The 19,910-nt window shown below is 33.7% G+C and overlaps 1 protein-coding gene across 7 annotated transcripts in view; it reads left to right on the plus strand.

The window, feature by feature from the left end:
• Window positions 1-19,910, plus strand: part of LOC100747969 (doublesex- and mab-3-related transcription factor A2) — a 94,586-nt gene that overhangs the window by 48,481 nt on the left and 26,195 nt on the right. The window lies entirely within an intron of this gene.

Here is a 19,910-nt window from a genome sequence, read left to right on the forward strand (position 1 = left end):
TATACACTACTGACTATAAGTCATTGGGCGCTTAATAATGGAATATTAATTTGAACAAATACAAAATATGTTTTGAAGGTTGTTATCGTAAAGTTACTTTAATAAACATTATGGTTGAAGTTTACAAGTTTCCGAGAATGTATGTATTTCTGGTAATCTATGTAAGCCATGCACATCGTTTCATTTCTTTCAAAGGCTAACCTTTTCTATTGAAAGAACGTGCACGCAGATGTTACAGTTGTATGTTAGTATGTCACACGCTATGAAGAAGGCAAAAGTTGTTATTATGTAAAAACAGATCGTTTTTGTAGAAGGTGAGCTTTTACAATGACCAAGTTAAAAGTTCACGAAGAGGAATCAGTTAAGTTTTGTATATATAAATACGATATTATTTATTGTTAATATAAATGAAAGGAGACGTTAAAGAGCGAGGAATTGCTAAGTAAAAAATGATTAAGACCAACACACTGGCAATTTGATTTAACTTGTCTTCTTCGGTTAAAACTAGAAATACCTAGAAATAACTAGATTTCTTTTATTCTGATATTTTTTTAAACTACACTTCTGCTACGTCTTAAAAACAATTCGCTGATATATCTTAAGCAAAACACAGAAATGTACTTAAAAGACAAAAGCTTTTAGAACAATTATATTTGCTATCTGACTAATCTTTCTAGCGCAATCTTTTTCTTAATGGACTGACTGTCGACGTTTTGCTTATGCACTTACGGATCCCTGTAGTTTACCTGCGATTGGAATATATATTTTAACGCTTTACGTATAGTACCTTATCGTAATATCAAAAATATTGCGAATTTGACAAGTATATCTTTTTCTTTAATTTAAACGTTTCAATTGATCCCGGCGTAGTGCCGATTCCTGTTAACTTTCACATTGTGCAAACTATTAATAAGTCGATACATTCGCTACTATTAACGTATACGTTGCATTGTCTCGATGATCTAAAACTTTCTTAGCTACTTGACTCTGACACGAACACTGGCATTATGATTTATTGCGTTTTAACGAAAATATTGAGGAAGGAAAATAAGACAGTCCAAGCAGCTTACTGTCGAGCCTATCCAGACTCTTTGCAAAAATATTAAGCGAATGCCTGCATGCCATATTGGAGGAGACAATGACGCTTCCAAATCATCAATTTGGATTTCGGAAGCGGCATTCAACAGCTGAACGGATACACCGTATTACGCGTAATATTAGCTAAGAATTGTAAAAGAAAAAATATTGCTCAGCGTATTCTTGAACGTTAACAGACTTTTGATAAAGTCAAAAGGCACCCTGGCTTGCTATACAAGCTCAACAAAATTTTGCTTCATCGATCTATCTAATCATGCATTCTTACCTAAACAATAGACAACTTAAGTTTAGATTTTTAAATGCTACAACTGCAGTTTTCCCTATTGTGGCTGGAGTACTATAAGACAGTGTACTTGGACCAATCTTATACTCAACCTATACGACAGACCTATCCACTTTGGCCAACGTCGTTACAGCTGCATTCGCCGATGATATTGCAGTTCTAACAGCGGATGAAAAGCCCGAAGTAGCTTCTTCAGTCCTTTAAGAGCACTTGGACAAAATTGTGAAATAAATTGTGAAATTCGTGAATACCACGAATGGCATATTAACATAAATGAAAGCAAATCGACGCATGTTACGTTCATCTTACGCAAACGCACATGTTCATCGGTAATGCTAGACAACGCAATAATTACAGCTAACATTGAGATCCTACAGCGATTCTAACTAAAAACGCTAAGGCTCATCTGGTATGTAACCAATGAAGCCATACATAGAGACTTAAGAATACCAACGATTAAGGAAGAAATTTCTAAATTTAGTAACCGCTACGACACACACGCTTGACTAAGCGTTCCAATCCTCTAGTCACCCAGTTTCTAATTTAGTAAGATTTGTATCGAAAGAAGTAAACTTACCGTAAGGTTACGTATCATGCTATGGAAACACGACATCATAATTATTCCAAATTCTCCGTGAGAATCGATTGTAATATTTTTACCCCTCCCTCACTCCCGAAAAAAGAAAAAATATTTAGATTCAATTCTGATTTCTTATTGTTAACGATCTTTTTTTTTTAATCGAAGCACGAAAGGATTTCCTGTCGTTTCGTGTGTTTATTTTATATTGCGTGCGTGTCGATGATTTTCATTGCAGGCGTGTGACACTTGATAATAACCGTGAGCTCATTACACGTGGCCATATCTAGATTTTGTTGGCCGGTAAGCGTGACAATTATTACAGATGCTTTGAGAGCTTGCCGCTGGTTCAGAAGTTTTGCACATAATTTACCGATGCGAGTCTGTAATTACGATCGGGTCGAGAATCGTGCGATACGAAGAAAACGGCCCTGAGCTCTCAAAGTGGGATCAAGAACTTCTTGTAAAAAAGACACACAGGGTACAAAACAGCCTCTGCAGTATTTTCGGGACAGAAATCGAGATAAATTCTTACACGATCAGGTTTTATTCATGAAACGAAACTTGGATACAAAACTGAGAATTAGCTTAATGATTGGTTGTTACCCTGTTGAGGATACTTTAACGTGTAAGCTGCGAATCTTACACCTGTCCACGGATACCAATTATACCATTACCGGTAACTTAGCGGACCGGTGATGAGGTTCAGCTTTGAGAATATTCACTGTGTTTGAACGGAAAAATTTTCGGAAGGACCCCATAAACCTGTGAACTGCTTAAAAATGTCGAGCGCGAAGTATATACCGCGGATTGTAAATCTATGGTATTTAATATAAATTCGATGTTTTCCATTTTCCTTTTATTTTCTAGTTATTTTGTTCTAAAATGTTATTTCAATTGCATCATGCGATGGTCCGATAGATCTTTCGCTTTGTATTCCAAAAGCAGCATTTTCGAAAACTTTAATTAACAATTATCTATCATAATATAACGTATTAAATAACGTATTAAATAACGTATTTGTTAGAGTTTTCCTGTAGGTATAAGGAGTATATAGATGTCCTAATATATTTACGCGCAACAATTATGGCGCATAATTACTATTTTTCTTACGATCAGGAGAAGTTATTTTCTTCTTGAAATTACGTACATGATCTTACATTGAACTCGATTAACAGTATTTTGGTGAATTCTTGCTCAGTTGGACGAAGAAACGAATCTTTACTAGCAGTATTATCGTGCACAGGACAGCAGCCGAAACCTGAAATCGGCATCGAATTTTGCATCGCATCGGTGTGAAAGTGACTGCGGCGAAACCTGTTTACCACGCGACAGGTGTCTGCTTATGATTTATCGAAGTGCTTGCCTTTTCTTTTCTTATTTTCTCCCAAATGGGGTGTGGCGGCAGAGATGTCAATTGCGTCATATTTTATTTTTACGGCGGCCAGCGCATACCTTGTTGCTTCGTTTTAATTAATCGCCATATCGGGACCTGGTGTAATTAATTAGGGTTTCCAGCAATATCGTATTTCGAGAGACCAAGCCGAGACTTAAATCGGCGATCATTTTAAAAGGGCGAGAGATACTCCTTTTAACGTTTACATACTGTAAAACTTATTAATGTTTTTATAACCAACTCCATTATCCCATATATTGTAGAGTGCGAACAAAGTAGGATTCGAAACAAAATTATTTCATTCGAAAACTCGTGTTTGAGGAAATTGAATTTGGAAATTTAAAACTTTATAAAATTGAAAGATTTATGATGCAATTATCTTTCCTTTCATTTATGTTTACTATACTTCGTCCAAAAAAGTTAAGTATATCACTGCATTTTTTAACAGAATGTTATTGTTTACTGAAATTTCGCAGTAAATCAGGGCTAAGAAAAATGTTCATCTAGAGGCACAAAGAAATTTATTTTATCTTCTAGTATCTACAACTTTTTTATTCATTTTCATATTCATAGTTGAATAGTAGTTGTGATCAACCATTTTCATTTTGGATCATTGAAGCGTGTTATTTTTAAAGCGTGACTTTTTTACGGACGAATGAAAGAATAATTTGCATATTTCGTACGTGTTACCTTATCGTGGAAAAATTATCCCCAATGAATCTACAAATCCATTCCACAATCTCTTCGAATATTTTCCTTCGAAGAAAAAAGTGCTCGTTCGTTGGATAAAATATTCTTGTGGACTTCTCTATTCGTGCAATTTCAATATTGAATGCAATCATATGTTTTATTAATATTAGTTAATATTTTATTCATAACGCGGCATTTAGCCAGCGAAGTGTGAACTTGCAGAAATTTTAGCGTAAACATTTGATTTTATAAATCTCGTAATTTTCTTGAATTACACCAGTCGCATAAAGGTTCGCAAACGATGTAAATTATTATTATTATTATTATTTTATATTAAACCTTATAAATTTGTTCATTCGACAATTAATGGATTGGTAACGTTTAAATGCTGGTAAATTATTAGCACCGACAAATGTTTATATTTTGAGGGTATTTCGTAAAAGCTTAGAAATTAGATTCGATTAAAATATGAGCATTATTCTGTCGTTTCTTTTTGGGCTTATGCATTGAATGTTTTTCCAAAAAAGTGTGGTACACGTTAGTATTAAATAAAACTAAATACTCGTGATGGAATTTCACTCATAATTTTATCATAATCTGTCTTATACATATAAAACTTTTATCACAAAAATCAAAATGAAAGAACTTCGTTTATTTGAAACCCGTTTCAATCAAATTTTATTTAATATCTGGTTAATTGTACTCTCATCCACTAAATTTACTTATTTCGATGTAAATATTGGTACCTCGAGATAGATAATGTATTTCTTAATGATAATTTCTTTATCAATTCCGTTTTATCGAACAGTACTACAAAGTGGATATTTCCCGGAAAAATACCAACCGAATGTAAACACGGTAATTAGCATTACCATTGGGATTAACAATCAATTTCTGTCAGCGAAAATAGTCAGGTAAAAGTTAAAAATATTCAAGCGTTAAAATGCAAGCCGGTAATATTATCGAATCAGGTTCTGCCGTTGAAAAATATCAGTGACAAATCTAAACGTGTGGATTCAGCGGGAATATTAAAATTATTCGACTTGCATACAGTACTTTCTACATATAAATTCGAGCAAACTCAATGACATTGATAGAGGTTGATCGCTTATCGACCTCGAGATATCCTTAACGGAGCGTACGTCCGAGCTTGCATAAAAATCGATGCTTTTTTGAAAGCGTAAAGCATCTAAATTTAAAATTCTTCAAAGATTCTTGGAACTCGTTTATATTCTATCAAAGAAGAGTCGATAATATCCCTCGTGATACAGAACGATATCCAAATGTTCTTTGACTGTGAGAGCGAGCTATGTAACGCAATCCAGTATTCGTGTTTCTACTAAACTTCAGCTTTCTTACATGATACTGCAAGTGCAAGGTTACAGCGTACGTTCCGCGATACGAGGCGGTTAAACATTCAACTCAGCTCATATTTTTCACCGAATAATTGCAGCTATTCCAGTCGTTTCGTATTTCATAGGAATTCTAAAAAGATATTTCCAGCAATAATTAGTAATTAATTTCTACTAATGAATTGCCATGCAATTTGATTATGTCTCATACAAATAAATTACCAATTGCTTTAGTCGTTCAAAATTTCCATGTACAGGGTGTGCCTCATGATTGGAGTATACATGTATATTACTGTAAAAATTAATTAATCGTACTATAAGTCTTATGTCTATTTCTTTTCTATATTAATTCAAAATTTTATAAAGAACGCCCTTTAAATTTTTATTTCGAGCAATAATTACAAAGTAAATTAGATTAATTTAGTACAAGCAATTTTTCTATTTATGCGCTTGTCACTGTATATTCACTTAATTTTGCCTAATGTAAATTTTCGCCTATCTTCCGTCGTCTTAAAAATATTTAGGTTTGATTCGATGCAAGCGACGTTTTCTACGTATGTAAATCTTATGATACAAATATGACATTATCGTCACCATTACGTTATACTTCTCTTATCCAAGTTTTACAACAAATTAACATTCTTTTCGAATTCAAACGTAGTTGTTTTCCCTGAAACGTCAGGTTCTGTCAAAATGTTTATTTTTGTCGAATTATATAACGCGTTAAATAAGGCTTTCCGTAGCAGAGTAACTGGCCGTTTTACAATATCATTGTCTTTGTTCCTGTTTGTATTTCGCTCATATTTACACGTAGTATAAACTCAGTTCGATAAATCTTTCTAAGATATTTGGTCAATTTATCATTGTTACAGCGGTCGACACGTCTCTTCGGATAAATTAACCTGGCATATGTCGGTGAATTCTATTTTTAATCGTAGGTGCTGTATGCAATGCAGTTAGTAATTCACTTGTTCGCAAGACTGACGTACGTTTGCTGGGTCGCCTTTTGCATGTAAGCGTAGTGTGTTGACGCGCACGTATATTTGCATATGTATCGTGTGTAACAAGGAAATAAGTATTTCTTCTAATATCCATTTTGAAAGATTCAAATTGTTTCAAATTTCTGTTCCAACGAATAGCAGAAATTATAAACTAAAGAGTTTCAAATAGCCGTAGCACACGGCTCGTCGAGTTAGCGACTAACCTGACTAACTCGAAAATCTCTTCGCGTATGACAATAACCGGTTAGTATCTGTATAACACAGATGCGACAAAAGTTACACCGGCACGGCGTCACGTCGCCACAAGAAGATGATGCATATGCGTGTCTAGAGGCCAGCGTAGTGGTTCACGCCGCGTATAGCAGAGCTCAGCTCTGGCTGCTGGCAAGTCTTCGTCAACGTAACCATTCGTTTCGCTACTTTAACGCACACGCACGTACACAGATACGTGGTGTACTTTTGCAACAGTGTGCAAAAGTTACAAAAGTTACTCATCGTTTAAAATTTACTCAAACGAGACAGAAAAGTAAAGAGAAAATCCGAATAGACGAACTCATCGGTACAGTCTGACAAGAAAGTCGCGGTCAATTCTAATTTTGTCAATGACCCTTGGCTAGGCAAGAATTGCGAAACATAGCGGACAACTATGACGATTTTGCGGGAAACGACACGGTGAATTCTTAATTTTTCGCTGTAACTGGAGAATCACTGGCTTCAAGCTTTAGAATGTTTCGTGAAATTTTTGTAATCACGCAGAGGAAGACAGAGACTGCTTCGATTATAGATTTGATAGAAATAAGGGGCCAAATATAATATACAGGATGATTGGTAACTGGTGGTACAAGCGGAAAGGGGGTGATTCTAGGCGAAAAAAGAAGTCGAAAATATAGAATAAAAATTTTTCGTTCGAGGCTTTGTTTTCGAGAAAATCGACTTTGAATTTTCGCTCGGTACGTCTCGTTATAACGGATCTCACTGTAGATCGTTGTCTCGATTGACGTTATTTTTTTAATTTTTACAATTTTAAAATTTTTATATTTTTATTCTATATTTCGACTTCTTTTTTCACGTAGAATCACCCCCTTTCCGCTTGTACGTTTTCGGCCCAAAATTCTCGAACGTAAATCGTAGGTTAAAAGGTTAAGTACTGGAATCTTCTATTCTCTTCATATGGAATTAAACTACTCGGATTGTAAGGCTTACAAAATAAATTGTATACGCTGATTGATACATGTATAGCGATACATCTTGTTGAGATTTACAAATTTCGTGTCACGTTCCGCAACACGTTCCGTATGTATCAAGATTTCTTTTTTTTTTTTTTACTATTTATTAGCTACACTCACGGAATAAACGAAGAGATGCGATTTGATTCCTGTAGATAACGCGGAAGGAGCCTACGGTGATCGGTAAGATGACGTTGCATGTGATACCCTAATGAAAATGGTGTAAACCGTGAACGAGCGAGCAAAATTAACCTCGTAGACAAAGATAGGTGGAGTGCAATCATCTTGCATGGTTGTATTTGTTAGATAAGGCGCTCATTCGCGAAATAGCAATGCTTCACCTCCCAGGAAACTTGCTGACATGAAAATTATCGCCATAAATAGCAGAAAAATAATTATGGAAATAAGCGCTTCTAGGTTGATCTATCTATATCCTGTACTATTTTATAATATGATGTATATCTTTATAATTTGCTAAAACATTTTGCATAAATCAATTGATAAAACTTTCTGGAACTGTTGAAATATTAAAGCAGAAATTTTCCCCGTGCATCTTGAACTTCTTTAAAGCGATTGTTTATGGTTGTCCACTGTAATAAGTTATCAACGACTCTGTTGAAATTATAGGTTGAACATTATTATTTTTTGGAAAAGATTGATTCGTTTTAAAAATGTTGATAGTCATAATGTTTTATTAAAATTTCGATTATCTTTTTATGGAAGCCGAGTTTTGAGTTTTATAAGAAAAAAAGAACTTCATTTTTTACTTATAAATTTTCCTAACACACTAGATAAATTGCATATTAGTTGTGTCATCACGTTTCAGATTCGATCGTGTAATTATCAACAAAGTAATAGACAATTTCTGTATTTTTCTACGCGATAACGTTATGCAATTTCACGGATTTCCCCGAACATATCTACACTATTATTGTTCATAAGTATTGGGACAGATATTCGTACATACGATACATTTTTTAAATTAAAATACACTCATACTGGTGTAAGTCAAATTCTCATAATTTTTATGCAAATTGTTATAAACATTTCGTTATATCCTTATAAGTGAAATGAAAGTTCATGAAAGTTCATGAAAATGAATTTAAAGACGTAATGCCAACTTGAGAGATTCTACGTGTTAGCAAAGAAAGAAAAAGAGGAATTATATTTTGTACGTAAAAGATTTCTGTGCAATTCTTATGCGATGCGAAACGCGGTGTCAATGGGTCAGTCGTACGCATGACACACTTTTAATCAATATGAAATGATGTTTCAGTTGCGTGTAAAGCTGGCAAACGCATCTAAATCTAACCATTGTCGGCTTGTAACCAGCCCGCGTATGTATCAGCTATATCGCAAATAACGACGGCATAAAGTTCAATATGCGTTTAGAAATCCTCGATTAATTTTCAAAGGAAAATTACGCTTTATGATATTCGATTATTATAGATGAGAGGCGATAAATAAACTATGTCGAAAGTTAAGTCTACAAATATATTTCTTTGATATTAGCTAATACATTTAGTTCGATAATCATGTCTCTTATGGAACTTTTAAAAAATACTCAAATATCTCTAAATATTTCAATATACCTTAAAAAATAAAAAAAAAAATGCTAGGAATAATATTTTAACTAAAAAGGTAGAATATTTTCGGAAAGCATTCAGTTGTTAAATCGGAGGAAGCTATAATCGTTCGAAACTATAAAGTTAGCTTTTAATCTACTTGAAATGTAGTACTTAGTCCCGTCGCTATCTGTAACACACGCATGGTCGAAGTGGCTCGTATTTTCATTTATGCAACGTCACTTGCGACTCGCGGCACACGAATACTGAACTTTGATACACTGACAGCAACCATCGACGAGCTGCGCATCCAGACGTCGTTTCTATTTCAAAACGTTGTATGCTCTCAGTTGAGTACATAGTTACATACCGCGGCGCGTCTAGCGGACGATTATTTTCACGGTCACGTAAGCAATTTAATGAGCGTACAGAGCTCCCAGAGATAGAACGAGAAAAAGAGAAAGATGGAAACACCGGCACCACTATGTCAAATCACTATGATTCCGCGTTCATGGACCAGAATTAGAACTGGAACTGGTTCACTCGCGAACTCGCTCGCTCTTGTTCATTTTAGCGGTGAATTAGTCCCTGACGAAAGCCATTAATACGCGGTCAATTTGTATGCCACCACTCGATTACGCTCCAACTTTTCTCGTCTGAATTAACGACTTCGATTCGTCGGGTATTATGCTTTTCTTGTTCTTGTTAGAATTTCGTGTGTTGTTTCATAGCTACCTCGTAATTCCTGCTTCCGTTTCTCTGCTATGTGTGTTTTGCCCGCGTTTATTTCTGTTCCTCGACATATAGATTAATGCTTTTTCTTACTTTTCTTGCTGCGATCCACCGTGCAAGTATGTTTTGTACAAATATCAATTTTCGTATGACGCGCGAAAGGAAAATGATAGTTTTTACCATAAGCGCACTGTTCTCTTTGACGCGTGTGGTAGAGTTTGAATATAAAATATCGCGTCGTAGAGATGAATTGAGTGATAATTTTGTTCGAGCTTTTTCAATCTAACATTTACTATTAATATATTTTAGTTTTAATATATTTGCATTTCTTATGAATCATGTATTTAAATATTTAAATTCTATCGCACAATGTACTTTAATATAACTGCGGTAGTCGATAAATTTTACTAATATGCGTAACCTCAACATAAAATGTCAATCGTAAAAAGACAAATGTGTATTAGGCGTTAAAAGATTATCGAGATATATTCAAACATGTCTGAAAATTGTATAGCGATTGTTTGCTATTGTGTGAGATTCAACTAGCTGGAATTAACTTGCTAGAATAATATACTATGTTCAATTGGCAAATCGTTTGTTGCTATGGCTGAAGAAGCTTTTCTTTGAAGCTATTCTGGTTGCTGAATACTACCAAGTATTTTGTAGATTGTGCAACTATTTCTGTAACGATAGAAGGATAGATTCTTCCTTTGCTTGCAAAACTATTTTCAAAACAAGCGTATTAACATGCTTTTCCGAAGAACTTTCTTTAATCGTAAACGTAAACTTTTCTACGATGCTCTATTCAAGGTGATATTATTTTCTTCTTACCGATAAGATAAATATTTTATTTATATAATAGATATCTTTCTCGGATATTTTTTAAATTTTTTCTCAGGATTAAACGCGGAGGATTAAAATATGGTAAAAGCAATAAATCTTGCTTGTTAAAGAACATCGGTACCGACGTATCCTGTTTTATTTATTCGATTTTACCTATCGCTGATACTAATCGCTTTTAAACTCCTTCCCCACAGTCTTCTCCATCAGTCCAGTCTCTATCGAACTCACAGGGAATAAAGTCGACTATGAAATAACGTTTTATTACTACCATGACTATTACAAATTTGAAATTTGAAATTCTCGCGTCGAGGACAACGACTATGCCATGGGTCAATTTACTGTGCACAATGCGCAAAAATAAAGTACTCCGTGAGTGGTAGGTGATTTTGTTTTTCTTGTGACACTGCCACGCCTTGCTTCCATCATTCCAAAATGTTGTATTCATTTTACATCGAGTGGACGTCGTTCAAGGCGTTTCTTTGATCTCGCGATTACACTCGACCCATCTTTATAAAAATGATTATATTATAGTAGTTGAATATACCAGCGGTAGTTACTTCGTAGCGTTTTTCTCTCTTTTTCTTGAATTAATCGATAAGGTGGATCGTTTCACAATTTGATCTTCGCGTGGTTACGAAATTAAACGTTAATGACGACGAATCGTGATTTTAGATGTATCGGTTTATTATTCGTAATAATACAAATTACATTTTACTCCGTATGAGGAATTTAAAAGGAAAAAATTGTGGAATTACGACAGGGAGCGCTATAATAATTTAATATTCAATCATATAATCCAATCAATTAGATTAGACTCGTGTGTAATGTTCATTGATTTACTCTCGAATGCTTTGAAGCATAAAAAAGGAATTTACAATATTCCACTTTACGTGTGTAAACATCTAATGTCAACAAATAATGTTCACTTTTATTGAGATGGAATTATGATTATACGTATAATCCCATCCTGTTTTCACCATACGATTATAATTATAATTATTTATATACATATAATATATTTAGGAATATGTATACATTGAATACTGATTCTACAATATTGCTGCTATATTGAAAAATAGTAGCTAACTACGTTGACGATTAGGAATTTATTCGATAAATATTCAACAAATGTTCATTCGTATTTTAAGAGTATAATAATCGTTGAGCTATGTTTTCGTATTAAAAAACTAAATTACGTTATAATTTGCTAGATTTCTAGTTTGTTCGTTTTATTTTATTTCGTAATTAAATCCTTAGAATGTATCTAGTCACTCGTTCGATTAAGGTTTTCTTTATGGAGTTTCCTTATTTATCCCTGGAATTCCAAAGAAAATGTAGCCGGTTTAAACGAAGATCGATTAAAGCCAGATCGAATGTGGGATTTCATGGAATGGTGTAACATACATTTAATAAAAATATAAAATATACGCATAAATATATGCATAAATAGACGCGCTCAAAAAGAAATAGTCCTCAAAAAAAAATAAATTATTATTTGAAAAATATTCGTAACCGACATGACAAATTGTTTCGTCTATGCGAGTTAATAGGTTGGAAACAAACTGGTTACACGTTATTTATTCGTATCAAGTCAATGCTATCCAGTAGTTGCAGTGTAGTGATCCTCTGAAAGTTAGAACTAGGAAATCTTCTCTTTAGATATGTACGATAGTTTGAGAAACTTTGAAGTAATATTGTCGGGTACATCCCACAAGCATATTTTTATAATTATAACTTATTCAAATTCTCACCGTTGTAAATTATTAATATCATTTGCAATTATTAATTCTAAATCACACCTCAAATTGGTGGTAATTTATATATCTAAATCTATGTAAAATTATAAAGAAAATTACAGCTATTTGAAAATATAATCGTTTATATCAAAAATATAAATGTTATCAGGAAAAAATCGTATTAAAGAGCAATGATTTGCTATATCAAACAATAATGCCGCGTGTAAAGCACTCGTTACTATCAGTTGACAACGTATGCGTTAAAAATCGATTTACAGATAAGTTACAAAGTATTACCAAGGAATTCCCCTCCTTCGAGGGAAGAAAGAAAAATGAAAAAAAAAAAAGAGGAAGATTCCACGCCTTTTACATTTTAATGTAATGAGATACAATCATTATAATTTCAAGTATTTTCTAAAACATTCAGCATTCGTGCGAATTATTTCACACAAATGAAATATTTCTCAATTATACTGTCTATAAAGTATAAAGGTTCGTGCGTTATATCCGATGATGTTTCTCTTACGAGAAGTTGAAATAGAACGTCCTGTTTTGCAATAAAAAGAAGTCGAAAGAAGTCGTGCAGAAATGTAGCTCAGAGGAAGCAACGATTTGTCCATCATAATCGGATATATGAGAAAGATGAATTTTTATTAATAAATGATAACAATTGATTAGAAAAGAGAGTAACTGCAAAACGATATAATAACAGAAAATGCGATAGTAACGGCGATCTTCGAACAGTCTAGACGTAATCTGTCTGAGAACTGGCAATTTTTACGGTAGCCTTGCGTAACTGAAAGCTTAAGATTAAACCAAGACGAGTGATAAAGCGAGATACGTTCCGCATCGCGTTAGAAAAGGATGCTGCGCGACATGCGCACTGACACTACGAACGATGGAACTATCGTCGGTGTGCTTGTACGAGCGATAGTTACTTGCAGCAGGTAATCTAAGCAAGTTGATGTAAAATTTTGTCGAGTTTGTATTGTTGTCACGATTTGAGATTTCTGAGAATGTAAGCCTCGTCCAATAGGAATTATATCCCGATAGTTTTGCCAATATTATAGCTACGTAGCTTCGTTAGTTGCCGAATGACACACTCCTATGTATCCACGTTTATGTCTGTTTTGCGTTTCAATGTGATATTTGCATCTTTTTATGATTCTTAACGATACGATTGTTTTTTCATTCCTTCTTGTGCTGTTTTTCTTTTTAAAATACATATTATATATATACACGTAATAGTAGTAATCCTTTTATATGCAAAATGTTTGGACAAAGTGCTAAAATTTTAAATTCCAGTTTAGAAAATGAATCTTTGACTGTGATCTTAGTTTCTTTCAATTTCTGCGTCGAAACTATTTTAACTGCAAACAAATTAATTTATAATTTATGATATTATATTTCCATATGTGGACAGAATACACTGAACGAGCAAAAGGTTATACAAGATAAAATGTTATCGCTATAAAATAAAATATTCGATGCAATAATGATCCAGTTTCGGCTATACGAGAGTTAATCAATGCCTACGCAAATTTCTGATTTCGATCGCACCGATCGATATCGTATCGTTCCCATCGCTAGCGTACGGTTTCCTCGGGGCGATCACGTCTCGTGATCTACTAATTGTAAGTGTATATTTTGCTGTGTGCAGCCGGTTGTGTGTTCTTACGCTCTTGTATTCGCATAGACGCGAGTGTAGAACATAGAGTACATGTATAGAAGAGTTGGATTTCCTTGACATTAGCCGCTACAATGTACGTTACAGTCGCTTATCGCAAATGCATTCGCGGCCAACTATAGCACGCATGTTTATCAAGCGAAGTATTCGACTGTTCTGTCACAACCACAATTTGGAGCGCTTTATCTGATATTTTTATCAATGTCACTTATGACTTATGTACATCCTTCACAATGCAATTGATCGGGTTTACGTAATGAACATCACGATCATTCAGCTGTTTTTCTGCACTTTCAGAACTAACTATTACTAGAATTTTGTGTATATACGAGAAAACAATTATAAGTGATTACTTTCTTTGTTTTTGGTCTAGAAACATTTATAGAGAAACGAGAAATTTTCTATTACAACTTTTATATATATTTAAATCTTTGCTTGCTTGATCATCACATACATGCAAATCGAATTGAACCGGTTATACTAGTTAATATGTAAATACCTTATAATTATAAATTAGTAACATTATGCGAAAACTGGTTTATAATATTTACTGCTACATTAGTATAATATGAAATTTGCAACAAGTGTCTGGTGTTTTTCAGCTGTATTTTTTTTTACATACACTCGACGCTCTTTTTACACGGCTTTTTTCAACACACGTTATTAACTTTTACACGATTTATTCAACATGTTTTCGTTGTAGTTATACGATTTTTTTCAAGCACGTTTTATCGTTTCACTGTGATCTCGAACGTTCTATACAATTTTTAAGAGACTCGTGAACTTCTATCAAAACAAATTTCCATTTAGACTTCATTTTCTCAGCGATATTCTCAAAAATATGAATTGTGCATAGACATTCTCATAATCGATTTCATTATAATAACACGAGTCATGGATGACGCTAACATTTTTACAACTGTGATTTTTTACACGTTGCATTTGCAGAACTGTGTCTACTTCTCAGCTATGGTAGCGTGATTCCCACACCATCCCATGCTCTATAACTGTGCGTGCATCGGCGCAGTTTGCGTAATAAGGCTGTGATTATGCGAAGATAGAGCGCCTCGAGTCAGTATCCGCATATATCAGTCGCTGTGTTATCAGTTGTTCGTTGAGTCTTATAACCAATTCATTATTATCGTTTTTTCCTTTTCTGAGCAATTTGTAATACTAGTGAACTTCTTCAATATCGATTATTTGCAGAATAAAAAAATCGTAACAAACAGCGAATCGTTTGAATCGTTCGACTAGGAAAAGAAATTGTAGATTCTACGTAAAATTACGCGCACTTGTCGATTGTTGATCTTATTATATTGAAGAAAGGTCGTTGAGTTTATAAAAATTTTATGTACTTTTTGTACACAAGGGAAATGTTTTTATTGTCATGTACATGTGTTTATGTTTTCCAAAATATATAGAAAATCGATGGAAAAATAAATTTCCCTTAAAAACACCATAGGTAGTTATGGAAATAATATTTCAAAGCGAAATCTTACATTTGTTGTTTTTTAGTTTAATGTACGGCATCCAGCTATCGAGAAATGAAATCGTATCAAATGAGATTGTAAATCAAGCTGTAACCCATTTCACAGCAGTTCGATTTCTCTTATTCGATCGAACAAGTTATTCAGAGACTGCTTAATAAATTTGACGATTAACACGTCGCTTATCATACACAAGATTTATGTTTTAACGTCCAACTCGATGATTAAATATCCGTTTACGAGGTATGTGCTACTTTTAATCTGACGGGAACCAAATAATGCTAGTACCGGTTGTTCGAAAAAAGTTCGTAACAAAGCTTCAAAAAGATTTACAAGCAATGTATCTCTCATGAAATTGGTATTTTATTAAACAACGTATATTTTTATCGTCCTTGTTGGTAACTTTTAACTATCTATTGAATATTTTCACAAGATCTTTTTTGAACAACTTTCGTCTTTTCTTTACAATTTCAAACGATTCAATACGTTTAGGAAATTACATCGAACGTGAATTTTTACATTTCGTTGTAGCACGAAACATAAAAATTAGCATTCATAATTGTGCTCTAATTGCGTTTATCTCGAGAAATGATACAGGAATTACTTTATTAAAAGTCTCCATCTATATGTTGAGACTTCTTCAAATAAATCATGTTTCTCGTACGTAGTTGAAAAGGCTTGATTTATTAAAGAATTATACCGTAATTATCTTATTATAAATTTCCTGTGTTAATTATAAGAAAAAAATTAGAAGAAAAAAAAATACAAAGTCACTGAGGCATAAAATCTGGTTAGTCTTTGTATACCTATGTATATCGAACGAGTCATTTAAATTTAAGCAATATTTAAACAAACATTTGTTATTAATTCTCCATAAAACGATGAAAAAACTATTCGTTCGCTTATTCCGCAGTTGAAACTAAACTACAGTTGAAACAAACATTTTCAGAACATTCTTTTGAACGTTCGATTTCTAATTCGGCAAATAATCGCCGAACGATAAAAGATTGCTCGTTTACACCTGAATTTTTCTAAAGAAAGGAAAGAACGAGCATTCGCTCGCTTCATTTAAACGCATCTTTAGACGATTTCTCAACAAGCGGCACTAATTAATCGATATTGACGCTTCCTTATATATAGTTTCATATAGAGTGATCATCGGTGCATCTTCTTTTTTAGGCCGCGTACAACGTACGTGAAGGCCATAACGATACATGTTTTATCTATCTTCCGGCCGGGAACAATATACACGATGCGTTGAGAGATAATGATTCCTGCTACCGATACGCACATACCTATTGATAATAATCTGTGCGTCCGCCGAATACTAATTAATTTTGGCTATTGTGCCACGTGTAAGTATCATATGTGTACATTGTGTTGCTTGCAATTAAAGATGAAGAACATTTGCTTTGCCGATTATTAGTTTATTTTAATTACCACCGACGAATGATTAATGAAATGGATAAGCTGATCAACCTATTGGGGAAGTCTAGAGTTTTTATACTTGTAATGACTCCCACTGATGAAATTATTTTTTCTGTAGCCTTAAACTGCTACAATCTCCGATCGTTCGTATTCTTTTTTAATGAAACGTACGTTAATTACCCTAGTAAGTTTCATGTATATCCAATGTTCCTTTTTCCCCTGCCTCCCATTATGAATTTATATGCATAGGTTCAAATTAATGTTTTAAGATCCTTCAGAGTTAGTAACACTTTTATAAGCGTTAGACTTAGTATTCGTAAAATGGTAAAGACAATGAAATTGAAGTGTACGGTATTCCTTACGATATATCCTGTAGATGTAATCAGTGTCCTTCTACGATGGATTTAAATAAAACGATCGTAGAATTAAATTGGTATGTTACTAATCTCTAATTGCTATATGTATAGTTGGGTTACAGGTGACCAGAAGAGTGTGGATTAGATTCAAGATAAGTCATTTAATTTTAACTCCTTCTAATCGTGAAATTCAACTTGGGATCATTAGTTTAGCAATTATTTATTATCTATAACTCACATTTACAATTTACACATGTATTCTGCCGAGGATTCAAACTAGACCATCTAGAATCATTAAAAATTTGTTATGCCGAGGTATCCCGTTTTGACAAACTCTTTAGGTTCGAGAGCATTGATTTATATTACACATACAGTGGAATATATCGTTTCATAAATTAAAGATAACATAAATTATAAAGTTAAAATATTAAGTAGTTAGGGGAACTAGTGGGATGTTATAAGAATTAGTACAAAAACTGTTTTGCATATCGAACAATGTGAAATGTCTGTTCATAATTTACACTTGCGAGTGTTGCATTCAAATGGAAGAAAGGAAGGCATATCGAAAGCTTCTTATAAAAGCACATTATATTGTCTTATATAAGACAATAACGTATTATGCTTTATTCTGACTTCTAAATGACATTAGCGATATTTGCACTGCGAATATTTACGCGAATTCATATTTTTATAAATATATTCAAAACAATGGGACTTTGGCAGAAAATTGTTCGACCTACTGGACATTGTAAGGAGTGTTATGCTTTCGATATTTTATATTTTGTACGTATCTTGCTCATTCTGTGCATTTTTTCGTCGTTAAATTTTTAATTTTTATTGTATTTAATTTAATAAAATTAATGTCGCTTTTGGAACATATATTGTTGAATCTCTATGTGGTGAGAAATTTTTACACTCCTCTATAGAACGATACGATCTTTGATACTTTCCAGTGAATTTCACGTGACCACCATTAGCCCTTATGTTATTAAGAGTGACTGTAGTTAAGTATCATCGAATAATCGTTCTATACGAAAGATGACTATGTTTATACGTCGTTGAGCGTTCGCTGTGGTTGGAGAATGGTCATCGTTACCATCGAAATTTCTTCGTACAGTAATACAGTTTGCTTCTCTTTTGCTTTTCTTCATAAAAGATACGAGCTCGAGTGGTTGAGAATTCTTGTTCCGTAAATTGCGGAAAAAATAAGGTATGCGCGCTATCGTAAAATCAGTCTTCGAGGAAAGAAAAAAGAATTGAGATAAAATATAAAACCATCTTCTCCGAAATTAAAGCTGTTGGAGGCAAGAGCTTAGGTAGGAAAGGTGAATGTTGCCATATCGTTCAACGCTCCTTTCCTCCTTAGGAATTAATTTTAATTAACTTTAGTAGTAACAACTTGTAACATGGCAATAGCGTAAATTGTGAAAAGAAAATAATGAAGCGAATGTAAGAGCAACAAGATAAAAAAGTAAGTTGTAAGAAGGAAGGAAAACCTTATGTTACGTGCGTACGTGTGTTACACGTATAATCGATTTAGAAATAGCAATGATCGACTTCAAAATTGGAAAATATGTACAGAAGAGTAACGTTACAAGCATCACTTTTTAAAATTTACCTTGGAATCTCCTGTTATTTGTGTTATCGCTCTGCGATAAATAAACTTATGGAAGTAAATAGTTTATTTTTGGCAGAAAAGCAGAGGTAATTAAATCACATAATTCTGAAGATTACAGTTAGGTCGAAGAGATTCCTCGATAACTTTGCCGAAGCCTTTGCTACTTTTCAAAAAATCAGTTTTTTATTATTTACTTTTTCAAGCATAAAGTATCGGTAAATCTGAGACGTAATCGAGGCATACGCCTTTTAACCATTTCAAAGATAGGTACAACGTTTATTTGCATAAAATATCTACTCCAAAAAACGATATCGTATATTCAGACAAAATATAACACTGGAATTTTACGAACGAATTACTACAAATATAGAATTTATGTTTGTCAAACAACATATTCGCTTCTTGAGTCACTTCGTCGAGTTCTTCATTTTCGTCATCGAAGATGATAAGTTTTGGGGTTTCCTTTTTCTCTTAATTTCAAGGAGACTTCACGATAGAAAAGGAGAGAAGCAAAAGAGGGGTAGTGACGAAACGAAGGAGAGAGGAAGTTTAAATGACCCAAAGGCATAAAATGGTAAACGGGCCTTTGCACGCCGGAGACATAACAGCAGGCGAGCCGATTTATATGCATTCTTTAGCTCGTGCACGCACTTTACGATATGTAAAACTAAGAGGGCCGGTATTGTGCGGCGTCGGTACCCTGTCGTAAAGTGGCCGTTTGAACCGCCTCAACTTTGAAAGACTTTCGAATAATATGACAAGTTTTCAGCCATTTCGTGCCGACTTCGGCTATTGTAACTTCGATGAACAAGTTGAAAGGATAGTTTCGTGTGAT

The sequence above is a fragment of the Bombus impatiens genome, unplaced genomic scaffold, assembly GCF_000188095.3.
Source record: "Bombus impatiens unplaced genomic scaffold, BIMP_2.2 scf_0318, whole genome shotgun sequence".
NCBI classification, from domain to species: Eukaryota; Metazoa; Arthropoda; class Insecta; order Hymenoptera; family Apidae; genus Bombus; species Bombus impatiens.